The following is an 18,896-nucleotide window of genomic DNA, read 5'->3' as shown; positions in this document are numbered from 1 at the left end:
GTATAAGGAGCTTGGGCACCACGGTGTATATCTTTCATTTTGGCATGTGATACAGTCATTACCTCAGGCAGTACTTTTCCAATATAACACAATCCTTCAGAGTTTGGGGCAAGCCACTTATACGCCTTCCTCCCGCATATGAAATATGCATCATCGGGGAGAACATATGGGACGGAGTAGGACATAACCATATTACACATCTTCCATGTGAAATCTCCTAACCCTAATTCTCCCATCTGTCTAGTACACGTATCTGTTTGTATGATATGTGCACAGTATCCTGGTGATACCTCTCCAACTCTCATGATCCTATTTCCTAGGGTATACCTATATCGGAAAGATTTTTCTCTACTGGCTATGTGGCGTATAAGTTCTGTATCTGTAGGCATTCTATCTGCTCTATATGAAAAGGTCATGGTTTGGTTACTCCATGACACTTCCCAATTTCCCGGCTTTCGGGGATTGGAAATGTTAAAACATATTAGGGACCTATCCACATGGTATTGGTGGAGCTTCAAACTAGGAGGGCTGGAGATATTAAACCTCCTGTCCACCGGTCTCCCACCCTTTAGCTCAAGTACCTCCCCTACCATTAAAGGAAATGGTACTCGCCCTGATTTGCTGTGACCTTGAGGTACTTGAGAGTATACCCAACAATCTGTCTGATTTAACACATTACCCACTAAGGAGTGATAGTCACTCAATGGATGTCGGTCCATGTGGATATTAAAACTGGACTGACATTTCTTGATGCACCCATCCTCAACTACATTGTCACAGAGTCTACAGATACAGTTTTCTTCAGCTAACAATCCTTCACAATGTTTACAAATAACATGGCTGCTAGATCGTTTCCGGTACTCGCCTTTGCTTGGTGATTGTGTTGCTATTGGAAATTTACACCTCCGTCTCAGTCATCGGAACCTTTCTGGATCCTTTCTCGACCTCCATGGTACTCTCGCCGGAACAGACTGCTCTGGTCAACATCATGGTCAACAGGAAAATCCATATCACAGTCTCTTGGGGCAGGTCCATCTTACAGGAGGAGAAAAGGAGAAATTTGTAATGGGGGTACAGGAAAACAGTTTGAGGGGGAGAGAAACTTGTTACGATAATTAGTTCTCTAGTCTTGTTGTTCTTCTTGTTCTGCTGTCATCTCAAAGGTGCTGTCTCTCAGTCTTTCAAACGATCACTCCGGTGATGCAATATTCCTTCCAAATCAGCGATCTTTCTGTAAGGAGCAAAAATCTTGCATTACCTATTTGTCTAACTGATGTGTGACATACCATCTTTAAAACATGAAAACATGAGTGAGAAGAGAGAAAACAAAAAAAACAAAAGAGAGAGAACAATTCATATATATATATATTACATAAACCAACAATAAACAACAACAGGAAAAAAACATTTTTCAAACATTTTTAAAATATTGTCAGATCATCAGGCTGTCATATCTACATGTCCAATGGTTTCCTTGCGCAGTCCCTCCCACCAGCACCTCCATACTCCACCCTCTGTATCTGGCCAGGATACATTGATGCGGATAGGTCATGCTGGGGTTTGGTAGACTTCTGCAAAGACCACGTAGATATGCAATGTTTGAGTCCTACCAATAATCGTCAGAGATGGGGAGAGAAAAAGAAACATTTCACAGATACATTTACAACGTTTCACCCGGTCATTCCTGTGTCTTCAGGGAATGACCTCCCAATTTATTAACTGTTACCTCAGGCTTACCATCAGTCCTAATGATCAATTTTTCTAATCATAAATTATATGTGTGGACCAAAATTTGACATGCGTGATACCTGGTTATACTTCCAAGTGTCGTAACTCTGCTCATGTTCTTGTCTAGGGGGTCTGACTTTATGTGGGCTGTTACAGTTACTGGCATAATGCTCTTCTCTTTTACAAAGATAACAAGCCCTGGGCTTCCTCCAAGTGCCAGTGACCTGAGGTCTTGGTTGATTTGATGCCTCCTCAAACGCTTGGATGCTCATCACCATCAACCGCTTTCCCTGTACTTCCCTGACTCCTTGGATACCATGGTTATGTTGTTGTCTAGGGGGTTTATATACCTTCTGTAAATTTCTTGATCTACAATCTCTTGCATAATGGCCTTCCTTCTGGCAATTATAACACCTTATCCCCTTGGACTTACCCACAGAGATCTGAGGCTCCTTACGTCTCTGTGTTTCCCTGTGCTTGCTGATGTTTTGCTCATGCCCAACAGCGGACTTTCTAAGTGCAGCCACCAAGATATTTCTCCAGTTTGGGTTGGTGTTCTGTACCCTTGTTCTCAACACCTCCTTTAAACCATTCATTAATACTTTAACCGCTACTTCTCTATGCTTCACATTTGTTTTAATGTTTGCTATACCGTTATACCTAGTCATGTCCTGCAATGCCCGATGGAAATAATTAGAAGTACTTTCCCCTTCGTTTTGTCTTATGGAGAAAATCTCATTCCACTTGACAACGGCAGGGAAATATACTCCTAACTGTCGGTTGATCTGCTTAATACATTCCTGATTGTGTTCCTCCGTACGAGGTACCTCTGTGTCTACTTTACAATCAGCAATAAATTTTGCAGGGTCAACGCTGGAGGGCAAACATGCCCTCAGCACTGTCCGCCAATCTTTGTTGGTGGGTTCTGTTGAGTTTCCTAGTTCTTCAATAAATCTCTGACATGCATCTAGATCTTTCCTAGGATCAGGGAATTCCGACATGATTGACCCTAATTCTGTCCGGGACCAGGGACGGCGCATTGCACTGTCCTTGACGGGAATGATTCCCTGATCGTCAGTCTTCCCATTGGGGACTGTGATCACCCTGACAGGACTAAACTCAATTACATCACCTTGTTTTGGTTCTACAATATGAGGTACATTTGTTTGTGCATGATATATAACACCGTACGTACCTGTGGACACGACCTCACCTGACCCTCCGTTAGGGGGTTTGATTACTGTCTTTACCGATTTGGTCGCGTCCACCTGGATGTCTTGTAGGATGGCTTCTGGAAGAGGTGCCGACGTCGTTCTGGGCTCACTTTCTTGCTGGTAATCCTGAGGGAAGTTTAACATGGGGTGCGACTTGCACAGGTTAACATTTGTAATTTTTACACTTTCATTATTATAAACATTATTACATTTGTTACTTTCATTCTTTATAACAGTTACTAAGTGCATTTTTATCATTCACCAGTGTGTCATTCTCTGTAACCACCCTCTCTTTCATTGCCACATTTCTCTCACCAAGGTGAGAGTCAGATATGTCAGTTAACTCTCTTTGCATTTCACTTTCCCGTTGCCATAACTGTAAACAATCATTTTGTCTAATCCTCTGCTTGGCAGATTTTATTAGACCTATCCTTTTTCGTGGGTTCTGCAATACCTCAGGGTTCAGACTGCCTACCCGGGGAGACTGTTCCCCATCATCCTCTGTCATAAGTTCCCATTCGTTGCATAATACCTGATACCTTGCGGACCCTTTGGGCCAGCAACTACCAACGTGAACCCTTGTTGGACGTCCCTTCTTTGAGCAACTGGCCCCCATCGTTTGTAGATATTGCTGTCTTAGCTAATTCTGACAAACAGACCAAATTGCCCGCGGTAAGGCGACGGTGAAAGTTTAACTAGTGCCTTCACTCACTCTGCGCCCCAATTGGCCTATCCAATCCGTGGGATCTTTTGTAACCTCTATTTACTGGGGCGCGTGGGAGTATGCGATCCCTCCCCAGTAAGTATTGGTTGTTGGAGATTTGCTTAGTGAACAGCGAAACTCCCTTAAAATAACAAAAACCTGCACAAATCACGTTAGAATGTACAAATAGCGTTTATGATCCCACAATAAATTGTTGATGGGTACCAAGGTAACAAACTAATGCACACAATTACGTGCGGTCCAGTCGCACAGCGCATAAATAACTAAATATTTATACGCTTTACGACCAATGGAATCGGTTGTTTAGGCTGCGAAACCTTCAGCCGGAGCTTTACCTTGACTATATGGGTGCTACGCAAACCCCCCCCCCCGGGGCTGCGCTTAAATACCTCGCAGTTCTTTTGTCTGCGGAAACTACTTGCTCCTTTACCTTATACAATGTTAACGTGGGCAAGCCAGTCCACGCCACCAAGTGTCCACTCACCTGATGTGGTCTCCGACGGGATCCCGATTTGTGGGTTCACAAAAATAATACCTTAAGTTCCACACTCACTCCTATTCAATCATATACACTTTTAATCTTTCTGTACAGAAATTCCTTTCATACAGGTAGGGGTCCAATCCCTGGGTTTGCAGTAGAAAAAGGTTTTCTTTTAGCTAATACTTTTTGAAAAAAAAACTGAACTGAACAACCGTGTGCTATTTATCAGGTGGCTATACTATACCGCCCACCCTAAACAAGGTTATTGTGTGATTTGAGTCTCAATGGGCGTATGCGTACGTTCCGTTGCGTAAAACACACCACGTGTGTATGTCTTTGCGTCACGTACGTGCTTTCGCACGTTGTCCGAGACCCTTATGCACAAAGTGCAGATACGCCCACAGCGACACAATCAACACGTTTCTATCAATGTAAACAATATTCAACAGAAATCGCTTACCGTACACCACACAGTATTTGCTATGCTGTGTGTGTGTCCTTTACACTTATACCCTTAACAATTTTCCTTTGTAATTTTAACTAAATAGCACTAAATTCTTCAGCACGTATCTAATAATCAATTTCTAATGGCAACAAGAAAGTGAGCTGCAACAATGTAGATGCGTGCGTGCATGCGTGTGTGCGTATGCAAAAGCAGAAATAAACAGTTTTAAAAGATACTAGCGTATTGTTCTTACCTCCGGTTCCGGATTCCACCCCAGCACTCCTACAGCGTAGCGAAACAGACGCTTATCTAGCCAGCACTACTGTATCCCTCACCACCAATACGGATACGAAAGGATACTGCGTTCCCGCCCTTTGCTGACAGATAAAGTCTGTTTTAGCTAGTGCGGATGGATGTGTGGAGGACGGATGAGCCCTCAATTGAGAATGTCGATTTGATTACCTTATTAAACACTCTAAGAGGTTAAGAGACACAGTACGCAATTGGCGTACGAGGTACCGTAAGGGTACGCTCTTAGCGTAGCGGACGCTGTATCGGGAGCGAGCCGCTCGAGCGACACAAACGCTCGCGAGAATACGCTGTTGGTATCGCTCGCGAGAATACGCTGTTGGTATCGGGCACACTATAGGTGAGCGACTACCGTAATGCTACGCTATCAGCGTAGCGGACGCTCGAGCCCACGAGGAGATCACGAGCGGCGCAGACGCTCACAAGATAACAATCATTAGACCTTGAATGTAACACACAGAAAGGATATTCTTATACTGTAGACCTTGTACTGAAACACTGTAGCGATATAACGCTGCTTAACCTTGTTTACACTAAAGCTGTTTGAGCGATAGAGACGCTCCTATTACCCTCTGCAATATAATGAATACACAATACCGTGCTAAGGATCCAACACCTTTTACTAACAAGCTTTAAGTTATATCGAAAAGGGGAAAAACAGTTTACAAGTCATACACTACATACTAACATATAAATCTAACAGAATATCTAGACAGAAATATACAATAACGTTACAATCTTAAACTAAACAGAAAGAGAGAGAAAATGTGGCCAATACAAACAAAGAGCAAGATGATTACAGATAATTACTTACACACACACACACACACACTGGGAACGATCGCAGCACAGCCTGGTACCAGACCCCAAGTTTGTCAATATGATAACCCTTTGTGGAGAGAGTGGGGGAGCTGTTCAGGCTGGCTGACCTTATATACACTACACACAATACAGTACAATGGTCCCTACATTCTTATTGTTCATTGGACACAGGAATTCGTCTTTGCATTATAACAAAAGGTCATAGGTTGATTCATACAGGTGGGCTGTGACTATTTCCAACTGCTCAGGTGGGTGGGAAACTAGGTTTCCCGCCGCATGGATAAGTAAGTGCAAATAATAGTAAAAGTCCATAAACTTCTTATGTCCATAACTATTCGCACGAGCGATTAATCCGCTTCAAACCAACACCGGAATATTGCTAATTAAATACTCTTCCGATGGATACGAAACACCACTGTATAACCTCTGTCTGACCCTTCGTATCAAACAAAGAGGGATCTCTTTGTCTATGAACATGCTACATTAACTAAACTTTCAGATTCTATCAAAGGGACCATAATCTACAAAATACATTACATGGTCAAAATATGTAACGATCGAGTCGCCCGCTAGACGCACACAAACTCTACCGTAAATGCGCATACCGTGCGCCTGCGGGTGCATGCACCAGCGGGTATGCGTACGCACGGGAGAGCGTGGGCACGCGCAGCGGGGACACGCATGAGGTGCAAATATGGTAGTGTGCATCATGATATTTTTCTGACTTTGACAGAGCGTTGGGGATTCTATTGAAAGTCTTTTTGGAACATAACATATAGTGATAATTTGATTAGGTACAAGTTTGCAAAACAAACACACATCATAAAACTTACATACATTGTGACAATGTGCGCTCCCATGAAGTACGAGATTCAAATAGAAATGCAAATTAATGGAACTCGCGTCAAGGGTGCACTTTTCTGCCATATGTGTCCTTGCAGAAGTGCATAAAAAAAGTACATTAAAAAAACCATCCTACACTGATACAATATACTGTATTTGTATTTATGTATGCAGTTCTACAATAAAATATTCTTAAAAAAAAAAAAACATCCTGCGCCCCAAAAAGTGACAACTAAGATAGCCAGACCATATAGAAGCTGTTATTGACATTGAGGAAGTACGGGAGGTTTTTAAACTGTGTGAAATGGCTTTGAAAAACTCCACAGCGCTGCCCTTAGTCAGCTTTATACCATGTAAATCTGAAAATCTGATCCTCTCGCACTTTTATATACAAGTACCTGTAACTTCTATCACCATTCCAATTCTGTTACTCACATCCATAAGAGTCACATATGCAGTCCAGCCATGGATAAAAACAAACAACAATGTATTTATTAAAAATCTTTAAAACATTGCACTACTCCTTGTTATATTCAGTACAGAGTTCAGTGGTTAGACAGTTCGGCGCTTTAGATGTTAAAAAAAACATGGAATTATCTCACCGGACCTCCTGGATGCCAAATATGGACACAATGTTGCCTTACCACCGAGAATCCTGTTACCCGGGGCCGTCCTCAGGTCCTCTGTCCCGAGCACAACTCCTATGCTGCTGATCCTCCCGCTGTTTGCTCCGTCTCATACAAACGGCTCCCGACTCTGTCCTTATTCGAAAGTGACCAAATCCACCTACTGCTCCCAATGCGTTTCTACCCAATCTGGGTCTTTGTCCAATGCCTTGGAATGGTGATAGAAGTTACAGATACTTGTATATAAAAGTGCAAGAGGATCAGATTTACATGGTATAAGCTGACTAAGGACAGCGCTGTGGAGTTTTTCAAGGTTTTTTGTTTTTCTATATGGTATGGTGCTGATTGGCAGATCAGCGTTCCTTGGAAGAGCACAGCTGCAGTTCATCTTTAAGCACTTGTAAAAAAGATTCCATTCTGTGTTTTTTCTTCTGTCAAATGACTGTTTTTTCCACTTTTTATTAATTGTATCAAAATGATAGCCAACAGGTGTTTTCCATCAAATTAGTTTTTACAGCTTTTTGGGGTACAGAAAAATGTCTGTATAGTAATTTCAGTGTTTTATACAAATGTGTAAAATGTTGCAATAAACACTTTTAACTCTTATCTGCAATTTCAAAAAGCCCTCTCCCATCAATACATCACTTCCCTCGTCTCTCTTATTGCGCTTTTTTTTTGTACAATTAATGCTATGTAAATCCCTCCCAATGCAGTATTATTCATTATGAGGGATGTACCAGAGATTCTACACTGTGTCTTGGTATTTTGACATTAAAATAAAGATTTTCTACCTTTCACATGCTGAGGGGGTGTGGCCAAAAAAATTTGAATTTCATCTGAAAAAGCATTGTGAATTTGTAATTGAATTACAAATGAAACTCACGTGCGAGTTTGCTGTGAGACCGGCTTCTCTTCATGATGGAATCTTATTCCCAATGTTTTGAGGTAAAGAAGATTAATGGACATTTTTATAGATCATAAACTGTGAAGTGCTGATTACTGTATTTTATTGTCCTTGTATTATTTGGAGCCAGGTGACTGTCTGTAGACAGAAATACTTCACATTGGGGAACAAGATTTGGGGTTTGTTTTAGATGAAAGACAATGATCCCAGATGTTTCAATCTATACATAGAATGTCAAAGTCTGTATCGCATAGAGAGAAATACATGAGTATGTTTTACCGAACATACTGTATATGCATAGGATATGGCCGGATCAAGTAGTTATCTGTTGAAGATGTATAGAGGAAACAGGAGATATAATCAGGGGTGTATCTAGAGGTCTGAGCGCCCCTGTCAAAATAAGGAACTGGTGCCCCCCACCTCCCCCACCCAGGGACACAGAAGGTGGAGTTACAGAGGGGCTGAGGTCAGGGACACTGAGGAAGAATTACAGGGAAGGTGAGGGTAGGGACAATGAGGTGGAGGGCTTACAGGGAGGCTGAGGTCAGGGACACTGAGGGGCAATTACAGGGAGGGTGTGGTCAGGGACACTGAGGGGCAATTACAAGAGTATGCAGGAATGGACACTGGGAGAATTACGGGGAGGGTACAGGCAGGGACACTGAGGTGGAATTACAGGAGGGTGTGGGCAGGGACACTGAGCGGGGAGTCACAGGAAGACGGAGGTCAGGGACACTAAGGGGGAATTACAGGGAGGGTTTGGGTAGGGAAAATGAGAGGGAGGGGCTACAGGGAGGCTGAGGTCAGGGACACAGGGGCAATTACAGGGAGGGTGCGGGAAGGGACACTGAAAGGGAATTACAGGAGTGTGGGGGCTGGGACACTGAGGGGGAGTCACAGGGAAGCTGAGGTCAGGAACACTGAGGGAGAATTACAGGGAGGGTGCAGGCAGGGAAACTCAGGAGGAATTACGAGGAGGGTGTAGGCAGGGACACTGAGATGGAATTACGGGGAGGTGCAGGCAGGGAAACTGAGGAGCAGTGCCATAACTAGACATGTTAGCGCTGTGTGCAAGAAACAGCCTCAGCGCCCCCCCCCCCACACACACACACCATATTTAAAATAGTGCCAGTGCGCGCTGTAGGTGCGTGCCAAAACTATAGGGGTGTGGCTTTATGTAGAAGGGGCGTGGCAACAAAATAATACCAATTCATATTACGCTGAATAGTGGTCTCCATTAATCAAATGACGCCACTTACACACATTACGCCAGGCAGAGCCCCATTTTACACATTACTCCATGCCCCTATTACACATTACGGCAGGCGGAGCTCCCTTTTACATGTTACGGCAGGCAGAGCTCCCTTTTACATGTTACGGCAGGCAGAGCTCCCTTTTACGCGTTACGGCAGGCAGAGCTCCCTTTTACACATTACGGCAGGCAGAGCTCCCTTTTACACATTACGTGCTGGTTCTCTGTCCTCAGTGCCTATGTACTGTTGGCCAAGAACACTCTGCACACACCTAGCTATGGTCCTGTACAAAAATCATAAGAACTCGGAGGTAGGCAATGTCTGCTCTCCAGCTATGGTGGAACCACAAGTCCAAGCATGCTCTATCCTGTAATGTCTGTCAGGGCATGATGGTACTTGTGGTTCCACAGCATCAGGACCCAGGCACTTCTCTCTTCTCTCTCTTTGTGTATGTTATATATCTGTGTGTTGAAAGCTGTAAAAATGAAATAAAAATCTAAAACTAAAAAAATAATCAGCGAATCCACATATTTTTTCACCTGCGCCGGGGAAAACACGGGCCATTTTTGACAATTTTGAGGCATTTTTCACCAATGCCTTTTCACACACAAAAAAGGTGAAAAGGCATTGGTGAAAATGCCTTAAAAATGGGCGAAAACGGCCCGCAATTGAATAGGCAGGGGGCAAATTCAACAGTTCCGAGATTACACTGATGGGAGCTAGAGGAAAGGTGAGGGCAGTGGCGCTGACAGGGAGTTACAGGGAGGGTGCATGCATGAACGCTCATAGGGTGTTAGAGGGAAAGTGAGGGCATGGGCGCAGACGGGTTGTTAAAAGAAGGGTGAAGGCAGGGGCACTGAGGGGGGAGTTAAAGGAAGAGTGAGGGCACCCTGAGGGGGGAGCTACAGGGAGGGTGAGGGTAGGGGCACTGAGGGGGGAGTTACAGGGACGGTGAGGGTAGAGACGCTGAGAGGGGGGGAGTTACAGGGAGGGTGAGGGCACCCAGAGGGGGGAGTTACAGGGCTATCTATTTGATTGAAAGCAGCCCACTGGGGAGGCGGAGGTCGGGAGAGGAGCTGCGGCACATGTTAATTACATGTCTGCGCTGCGGACACAGCTCTTCATGCTGCTTGCGCTGCCTGTGGTACATGTGACAGGCTCTGGCAGCAGCGGCAGCCAGCAGCAAATGGGATTACAGTGTGGCACCATTTGTAAAGAAGCGGGGAAGGGGGAGCCGCTCTTCATGCTGCCACCACCGTGGCTGCCTATCAGAGTGAAAGGCGCTGGCAGCCAGCAAGAACAGCACACATTATTAAGCGCTCCGACTCGGCGCCTCCCTGCTTTGCAGACCATGCTTAGCGGGTAGCGCCGGCCTGCCCCACACAGTGAAGCCATAGATATGCCAAGCTGCCCAGCCTGTGAAGAACAAAAGCCGCTCAGTGCTGATGCATCAAACAAGCCAAGTGAAGGAAAACAGCGGCACTGTTGCTCCCAGCAAGGGACGCCACGGGAAAGTGCATCCAGGCTCCTCTCTTTGCGCCTGCCACAGCCGCCAGAGAAGGAAGCATGATGTGACATCATGACGTCAACGTTGCACTCCCAGTAACCCTGACAAAGTGGGTGGCTCTATCATGCTGCCAAGCACCACGGTCTTGTTGCTTGGTGGCACATTATAATTTGGGTAATGGCGGTCATGGGTGCAAAGTGTGTGGTGGGTGGAACTGCGTAATCACTGCCAATTCTTAAGGGTACGCCGTATCCGAGTGTACCTACATACTTGTACCATTGGCCATACTGTAAATACATTAGAACTAAAAATACAATTGTAATACTTATATGATGTGTGTATTCAAAAGTATACATAGAATTAATTAATAGCAGCAGCTAGTTTAAAGGTAATTAGTGAAAAACCCTAATAAACAGAATGAACACAAACTGTGTGTGAAACTGTGCTATTCAAAACCAAATACCCGTATTAATAATATTTAATACCAGTATAGCAAAATAAGTGAAGTTCAAGACGCACCAATAAAAAGTAAAATATAGATTTACTACAAGATACAAATGTACAATATTTTATAGAGTTGAGTATATAAAATCATTAAATTGCACATGATAGTAAATAATCCAGTTCATACATATGAGCTACAAATGATAGTTTATGCTGGTAGAAAATAATATAATATGATTGTATAGTTAGTCCCAATGATTTCAATGCATATATTGGAAATAGAAAGAGCCTCCTATGGCTAGAAGTGTGTTTTGTGAAACTACAAGTCCCAAAAGTATATCAACAGTCAAGGACCCGGTGAAGATGATGGTATTACCAAATTATCCGGCTATAGTAATGCCCTCCCAGGTCCAACATGCAGTGGTTTAGGTTTCAGCTCACTGCCGCAGCACTTCTAGCCCGGATGGACGAGTGGTGCAGTCAGTGCCGCTGAACACTGAGCTCATGCGCACACCGGGAAAAGTCTTTCCGAATGAAACAAGCGGCTCAGGTATGCAATAATAGTATGGGGTAGGTCCCCTGACTAGTTTCACCACTAAGTAGAGGCTTTTTTTGTTTTTCTGTGGATGCCTGGAGCTGGAGCTCCATCCGCCCCATTGTTAATCTTGCCCTGTTGGTGTTCTTTGGATTGATGTTGCTATTTGCTGGCACAGAAAAACAAATTTTAAGTTAAATGCATTTCATTTTCTTTAAAAAAAAAAAAAAAGTTCGGCCAGACACACAAATAGATTATGATTGGTGTTTACTATTGTAGGTTATGCACCAATTACATCATAACTATTGTTTCTGTGTTGGGTCCATTGTTGCAAAACTTACACAAACACAATGGTTTATTTGTAGCAACTTGTGCAGTCTGCACAGTTAGCCATTGTGCAAAGGAGGTAAGCATTGTTAGTGATAAGTATCATAATCCTTGGGCGCAGTACATCTTCTACTTCAGTCACATGTAAGGAATAATGGCCCTCATTCCGAGTTGATCGCTCGCAAGGCGATTTTAGCAGAGTTACACACGCTAAGCCGCCGCCTACTGGGAGTGAATCTTAGCTTCTTAAAATTGCGACCGATGTATTCGCAATATTGCGATTACAAACTACTTAGCAGTTTCAGAGTAGCTTCAGACTTACTCGGCATCTGCGATCAGTTCAGTGCTTGTCGTTCCTGGTTTGACGTCACAAACACACCCAGCGTTCGCTCAGACACTCCCCCGTTTCTCCGGCCACTCCTGCGTTTTTTCCGGAAACGGTAGCGTTTTTATCCACACGCCCATAAAACGCCGTGTTTCCGCCTAGTAACACCCATTTCCTGTCAATCACACTACGATCGCCGGAGCGAAGAAAAAGCCGTGAGTAAAAATACTATCTTCATTGTTAAATTACTTGGCGCAGTCGCAGTGCGAATATTGCGCATGCGTACTAAGCGGAATTTCACTGCGATGCGATGAAAATTACCGAGCGAACGACTCGGAATGAGGGCCAATGTTTGTTGAAAAGAGAAGTGTTATACCAGTGTTATACCAGTAATACCAGTGTAAAACAACGTAACTGTAACAAAGAAAAACACAAAGGACAGATCTGAATCATCTTGGTCACACATCTTTGATGAGACATATATTTGAGCATGTTGTTGATGTATGTGCATTTTTCATTATGTTGTAAAAACTATAGAAGCCATCTGGTGTCAGTATCCTAATGTGTGTTGTGGTATTGTGGCTATTTAAAATGGAAACAGAATAATTAAAGGGCGGAATCAAAGTTTAAAACTAAGGAGAAATAAATACTAATTAAAGACAGAAATAATCTGTAATTATTTTCAGAGCTTGAGGCATCTTTTTAGTCAGAATGAATTGTGCTCATTGCTTAGGTAATATAGTTTTCATTGAGAACATGTTCAGATGTTTTGTACAGTATACATGTCCAATAGAATACTGTATCTCTGTTATTTATACTGTCATTGCCTGCTGATCATTGTCCTTGTATACACAGCTATGACTGATTAGTTGTCAACTCTACACCAGCCAAAGGAAGAAATTAAGGGATCAAAGCAATTAGGGACAATGTCCATGATTTCATGTGCTCCTGTGCTGTACACAAGGCAGCCCCTAAATTGCATGTTCTACTATGCACCCCTTTGTGGCTAGAACTAAAAAGGGGAGAAATTGGGGTGTTTTATATACCCGCCCGCAGGGGGGGTTTCCGAGTACCTGGAAACCCCCTTGCCCGCCGATCCATCGGCGCAGCTAACCAATGTGTCTTTTTGTTTTAAGAAGCTCCTCAGGCTATCTATAATGCTGCAGCAGCCTCCATCCTTTTATTTAAACTAAGAGGCTGGCTGAATGTACAGTAGGGGGAGCTTGAGAGCGCAGCTCCTCTCAGGCAGTCTCCATGTGGCTTTGTGACCGAGAGCTGGCTGGGTGAGACAGTGACTGTCTCTCCACTGACTGCAACAACTAGCAGGTGTGTGTCTCACATGTGGGTGGGTTTGTGGAGCGGGGAATCCTATTGGACCCCCTACCAATATCTCTATCACTGTTGACAACACCACCATCTCCCCCATTCCCCAACCCCGCTGCTTGGGCGTCACTCTTGACTCCTCCCCCTCCTTTGCACCCCACATCCAAGCTCTGGCACAATCCTGTCGGTTCCAGCTACGCAACATTGCTCGCATCAGGCCAATTCTCTCCCAGAGTGCAACTAAACTTATCATCCACTCAATGGTCATCTCACGACTCGATTACTGCAATGTTCTCCTCACAGGCCACGCTTGCTCCCATCTTGCTCCGCTCCAATCTGTCATGAACTCTGCAGCTAGGCTTATCTTCCTCTCCCGCCGCTCCACATCTGCCACTCCCCTTCGACAAAATCTACACTGGCTCCCATTCCCCTACAGAATCCTCTTCAAACTCCTTACCCTCACATACAAGGCCATCTCTAATTCCACTGCTCCCTACATCTCCAACCTCCTCTCCCTTCATGCTCCCTCCCGCCCCCTACGGTTGAGCAATGACCGTCACCTCTCCACCGCCCTGGTCACTGCTTCCCATGCTCGAGTTCAAGACTATGCCCGTGCTGCACCCCTTCAGTGGAACGCACTTCCCCGCTCCATTAGACTCTCCCCGACCTTGCAAAGCTTCAAACTGGCACTAAAAACCCACCTATTCATCAAAGCATACCCTCCCGACACATAACCTAGTCCTGAGGCTGCTCCTCCATCCCCCTGCCTCATGCCTTGAACATCTCAGCTTTGCTTAAATACTGCCATCAGGCTACCTCTCCCTTGCTTGCACCTCATGTCATCTGTCTGTCGACCCTTCCCATTAGATTGTTAGCTCTTCAGAGCAGGGCCCTCTTTTCTCTTGTTATCTAAGCCCTCTTCTCAACACATTTCACTCGCAGCTCTCCCCCACTCAGCGACCATCTTTACCCGCTTTTTCTCCTGCTGGTAAAGGCTCATCTCCATCTATGGCCACCTGCCCCTAGTAGTACAATGATCAGTCCCTCTCTACTTACATCTTAGCTGTATTATGGGCCTAATTCTGAGTTGATCGCAGCAGCAAGTTTGTTAGCAGTTGGGCAAAACCATGTGCACTGCAGGGGGGGCAGATATAACATTTGCAGAGAGAGTTAGATTTGGGTGGGTTATTTTGTATCTATACAGGGTAAATACTGGCTGCTTTATTTTTACACTGCAATTTAGATGTCAGTTTGAATACACCCCACCCAAATCTAACTCTCTCTGCACATGTTATATCTGTCCCCCCTGCAGTGCACATGGTTTTGCCCAATTGCTAACAAAATTGCTGCTGCGATCAACTCAGAATTAGGCCCTATGTCTTGAGAATTGTGGTGCTCTTTGTTACCAGTACTCTATTTCTATTATTTATTTACTGTAATGCTAAGTTTTGTCTCCCTGTACTGTCCTTTGTATGGCACTGCAAAACACTATCTGTGTGCGTTTGTGGCATACATGTGTGCTATAGAGGTGTGTGTGTGTGTGTGTGTGCGTGTGCGTGCGTGCGTGCAGCTATGAGTGTGTGTTTGTGACATACATGTGTGCTATAGATATAGCTCTGTGTGTGTTTGTGATAGGCATGTGTGCTATACAGTATAATATATATAGAACATGCAAGCATCCGCACTGTACTGAATCTCCAGGGGACAACACGGTGGTGCTCAACTCCAAGGAATTTTTTGGGTTCCTGATAATAGTCTTTTGAAAAAGAGGGCACTCACCAATTATTTCTTAAAAAGGTCAAAAGGTCATTTATTGGTACATTCTCTGGTCGACGTTTCGATCACATCCCAGTGATCTTTGTCAGGACAGCAAAGCGGTGTTGTGTGGTGACAGAGCACCAGAAGCAGAGTGCCAGACATGTTCAACATCTACAAGTATTTATACCATCATCAATTTGAGTATCACGCCCCTCCTACATATGTCACTTCCTGTTCTATACTAGACTGTCAATTAGGAGCTAAAACCTGATTTGTATACAATGCAACTACTATGGGGGAAGGGTGTATAGCACCTTCGTGTTAACCCCCATGGAATATGTTTTTTATTGTAAACGGTGCTGGTTATCAAAAACCGCACCACATACAAGATTCAAAGAAACCAGGAAGTGGTCCATGCGTTCCAGCAGTTGCTGGAACGCACGCGCTAACCGGAAGTGACTTCCGTAAACCGGAAGTGGGGTAATAAGAGCCAAAAATAGGAAGTGGAGAGTCAAAATGCGTTCCAGCGGTACCTGGAACGCACAACTATATAAAGGAGATGACATACATGTCAATAAAGATGACAACAAGTCCAAAAAAAACGGAGAATAATACAAATATAGTAACATGTAAAAGGGTGACAAGCGCAGATGTTACAAAGTAGGTCGGCCGGGGATCTCAAATAGATGGTGGTGTACAATTTCTCCCACATATTAGAAAATTAAAAATTTATAATAAAACGTAACTTTTAATACATCATTAAAGGAAAAATGAATGAAAAAATATTTTAAACAATAAAAATATATATATTATGCAGGCCACGGGGTATATAGGGCTTTAATGAGGCCGCCATATTACTGGCTGGTATCAAAAGAGCCACAACATAAACCCGGGTCACAGAACTATATATACAAATATGCCTGAAACAAAGTAGATAAAATGTAAATGTAAATACACCATGACTGCAAATTATCCTAGGAAGATACCATATGGATTTGTCTCATTGAGACCTAATGGGATAAGTGTCTCTAATTCAAAAATCCACCGTGATTCACGTCGTTTCAATTTCAATTCTCTATCACCACCTCGGATCGTTGATGGAATATGGTCAATTAACATGCATTTTAGACTTGAGACTGAATGTTTTTGTTGTAGCCAGTGTTTAGCTACTGGTTTATCCGTCTTATTGGTCTCTAATGCTTGTCTGATGGAGTAACGGTGGTTCGCCATGCGTTCACGGAAACACCGTGTAGTGAGTCCCACATAGTATAGCCCACAAGGGCAGATGATAATGTATATCACAAAGTCAGACGTGCACGACAACTTGTGTTTAATTGGAATTCGTTTTCCACTTTGTGGGTGAACAAAGGAAGATCCACTCATCATAGATCTACATGTTGTACAGTCCGGACATCGGAAACAGCCCAATTTTCTCCTCGCAAGCCATGTTTGGTTTGTGGTGCATGGTTGTAGGGTCGGACGCATCAACAATTGTCGCAAATTATATACTGTGTGTGTGTGTATATATATATATATATATATATATATATATAGTGTTCGTGACATACAGTACAACTGTATATATATATATATATATTTATTTGCAATGTCCGTTACTCCCAATCTCAACAACAACATCCACGGTGCTCAGCTCAAGGGGTAGATATATAATAGCAAACAGTGGCACTCCAGTGGATTTGTGTGTAAAAGAATACTATAAACAGTATATATATATATAAAACAGATTTCTCAAGGGGTGCATAGTCTTAGTGGTTTGAATCTTTTTAGGGGTATTTAGACTTTTTGAAGTGGTACAAGAGATAGCAGTTCTGTACTTTAAATCTTATAGGCCCTACACATTCGGCGACCTGCCTTCGAGCTACCCGAATGCCGATACGGCAGATGGGCGACCCAACGGCAGTGGGGAGTGAAGTTTCTTCACTCCCCCCGTCACCCGGCTCCATAGCAGTGCATGCTAATATGAATGAGATTGTCCATATTGGCCTGCATGCATAAGCGACCCGACACCAACGATGAACGAGCGCGGGGCCGCGCATCGTTCATCGTTGGTGCCTACACACTGAATGACATGAATGAGTTCTCGTTCATTAATGAACGAGAACGTTCATATCGTTCAGTTACATCGCCTACTGTGTAGGGCCCATTAGTCATTGAGTACAATCCAGTGGAAACATTTCATAAAAACATATACAGTAACAATTTACAAGCCTGATTGAGGGAGGAAAATCTCTACCCCAACTGTATTGTTCTATTGCTACTAATGTTTGAAAACTTTTTAATAAATTGTTATATGTTATTATGAAATGTTTCTATTGGATTGTACTCAATGACTAAGATTTAAAGTACAGAAGTACAGAACTGCTATCTGTTGTACCACTACAAAAAGTCTAAATATCCCTAAAAAGGTTCAAACTACTAAGTATAGGCACCCCTTTAGAAATCTGCTCTTTATCTATCTACTACAGGTGCTCCCTGGCAGAGGACCATTTTCTGGGTCTTGCTGCCAAAATATTCTCTAAAAGGTTCCAATAAAAGTGAACCTTAGAGTTTTCACATCTAAAGACTCCCAAGAGAGAATAAACATTTAGTGCAGTACTGGTAATCGACTATCTTCTAATATATATATATATATATATATATAAAAATATATATATATATATAGGGAAACAATATATCCCGGCACTCCTTTATAGTGCATCATGCTCCGGTGCCTTCCTTAGGTAGCAAACCCATGTGTAGTCGGTAGTGGATAGGCGGCACTCAGGAGACGAACATCAAGTCGTAGAAATTGTTCTTTTATTCGACATATGTTTCGGGCAACTGCCCGTCGTCAGGAATAAACGTACAATAACAAATGTGCAGATTAAATACCCTCACCACCCTATTGGCTTAGTGCACTTACCCGCGCCGTACTGGCCGAGTGTTACCGCCATGCGTTTCACGGAGATCCCTCCCACGCAGGCTGATGACATCATTAAACCGACTCTCTGCAGGTGCGTGCACCGGCGCCATCACCATGGTAGCCTATAACAAATATGTATAAAGACTAATCACCAACATACAAGAAACATTAAAAACATTATATGACGAATGGCTTAAAAACAGAATAATCACGGCGTATGTACAGCTTAAAGCGCATCTATTAGAAATACTCTACTATGTATAATTACAGGGCAAAGATACTTGAAAGCTACACCATCTATATGTTTGGCCAATTATATAAATGCATTTAATCCGGTGTGTTCGTTTAGCCCTCTAGGGGCTAATGTATTCAATAGATGCATCCATTTACTTTCTAACAGTAGTA

At 43.5% G+C, this 18,896-nt stretch overlaps 1 long non-coding RNA gene across 1 annotated transcript in view; it reads right to left on the bottom strand.

Moving 5' to 3' along the window:
• The window catches only part of LOC135050727 (uncharacterized), a 56,773-nt gene extending 38,166 nt beyond the window's left edge, over nt 1-18,607 (bottom strand). Inside the window, exon 1 of the long non-coding RNA XR_010241771.1 lies at nt 18,492-18,607. This is a non-coding gene — a long non-coding RNA (uncharacterized LOC135050727). The remainder of the gene's footprint in view (nt 1-18,491) is intronic.
• Between the last annotated feature and the right edge of the window lie 289 nt (nt 18,608-18,896).

Source organism: Pseudophryne corroboree, chromosome 2 (genome assembly GCF_028390025.1).
Source record: "Pseudophryne corroboree isolate aPseCor3 chromosome 2, aPseCor3.hap2, whole genome shotgun sequence".
Classification (NCBI taxonomy): domain Eukaryota; kingdom Metazoa; phylum Chordata; class Amphibia; order Anura; family Myobatrachidae; genus Pseudophryne; species Pseudophryne corroboree.
This window is presented reverse-complemented; position numbering and strand designations above follow the sequence as displayed.